A 1,453-nucleotide genomic window follows, 5' to 3' on the forward strand; every position below is an offset into this window, starting at 1 on the left:
TTACTTAGATTTGGATGTCATTTTGACGTGTCTGCTACCTGGGAGAGGTCTCAGGCTCGAATCTCAGCAATCCCCATATAGCATAGAAGCTTGCAGCAACATTGCTACAACGTTGTAAGATTGCATATTGCAGTGCAATGTTGCAGAGACTTTGCAGTGACATTAATTTGCAATATTACTTTAGCAATATTGCAGTAATATTTAAAAAAATATTAGGAATATAATATATTTTATTTATTTACTAGTTATTTTTGTTACTTGTATTTCAAATTCAGTAATGTTTTACATCAATAATACTTATAGAATAGTACTTAGAATAGCACTCGTTAGTGGCAATCATTAATTTATCTTATTGCATATTTTTTATATTTCTTATACCGTTTTTTCGGAGAAAATACTTTCTTTAGATTTAATATTCGTACTTGTTTAATTTTGTGTTTTTTTTTTATTTCATTAAAATATTATATTCTTAAACGAAATATCATTTTTTAAAATGATGAAAATAAAGCTTTTATTTCGTTCAAAGAAACCATGTCATTTTTTGAAACAACACTATTGTTTTAAATAATATACCCAGCAAACACAGAACATAACTGTGATATAACACAGGAGTAACATGTAATATAACTGCTGTTATACATTATTAATATTGAGGTTACTTTCCTTAATAAAGTTAATTTCCTTTATAACTGCGATATAACTGTTCGGAAATCACACCGTTGGCGGAATCCCACCAGTGAGCGCGAACGTTAGAATCCGGCGCTCTCTATGTGTATATATATATATATGTATGTGTATATATATAGTCGCTCGTGAGTTAGCGGAATCACCGTTAGGCGTCGCGGAATGGAGAGGCTTCTCGCAGTGAAATTTCAGCCAAAGCGCCTATAAGGGTGAGGCCGATGGAGAGACTCGGGGAATAGTTTTCTGTACTTGTCCGGTCCTTGTGACCATACGCGGCCCTAGCGCCGGTGGGAGCCTCAGGGCAGCAATCATGTAACTTCAAGCGGAACTTTTCGCTTTTCACAATTCCGTTTGTCAAGATTCCGCGTGAATTTTTTCACGAATCACAGAGCGATTACGTATCGAGATTTGTGAAAAATGAAATCACTAAACACATTGTAACATTGGGTGCAGAAAAATACTAGTATTACTAGTAACATTAGTAGAAACCGCGAATCCTTGAATATTTAGAAGTGCGTACTGCGAGAGAAAGATATACAGGGTGTTCAAAACGTCCCGGACCGGTGAAATATCTCGAAAACTAAGCATTTTAGAAAAAAATGTTTCAGATAAAAGTTGTGGCATTTAAAAAGATGTATTTACTGATCACATCAGTTTGACCTTGGGTTGCGTAGCGAAGGTCAGGTCAAGGTCACATTAATTTTTTTAAATGGAACACCCCATTTTTCATTGCATATTCTTATAGCACATCTCGAGAGCTTTCCAAAAC

The 1,453-nt window shown here is 34.8% G+C and overlaps 1 protein-coding gene across 3 annotated transcripts in view; it reads left to right on the top strand.

The window, feature by feature from the left end:
- The first annotated feature begins 924 nt into the window (after positions 1-924).
- The window catches only part of LOC116850780, a 1,770-nt gene continuing 1,241 nt past the window's right edge, over positions 925-1,453 (top strand). Inside the window, exon 1 of one of the 3 annotated variants that reach the window (XM_032829426.1) lies at positions 925-996. The gene's annotated coding sequence lies outside the window, so the exon portion shown is untranslated. The remainder of the gene's footprint in view (positions 997-1,453) is intronic. The other 2 variants (XM_032829425.1, XM_032829427.1) reach the window with 2 other exon arrangements.

The sequence above is a fragment of the Odontomachus brunneus genome, unplaced genomic scaffold (genome assembly GCF_010583005.1).
Source record: "Odontomachus brunneus isolate Ranch 3 - 2012 unplaced genomic scaffold, Obru_v1 Obru_scaffold_155, whole genome shotgun sequence".
In the NCBI taxonomy this organism is placed as follows: domain Eukaryota; kingdom Metazoa; phylum Arthropoda; class Insecta; order Hymenoptera; family Formicidae; genus Odontomachus; species Odontomachus brunneus.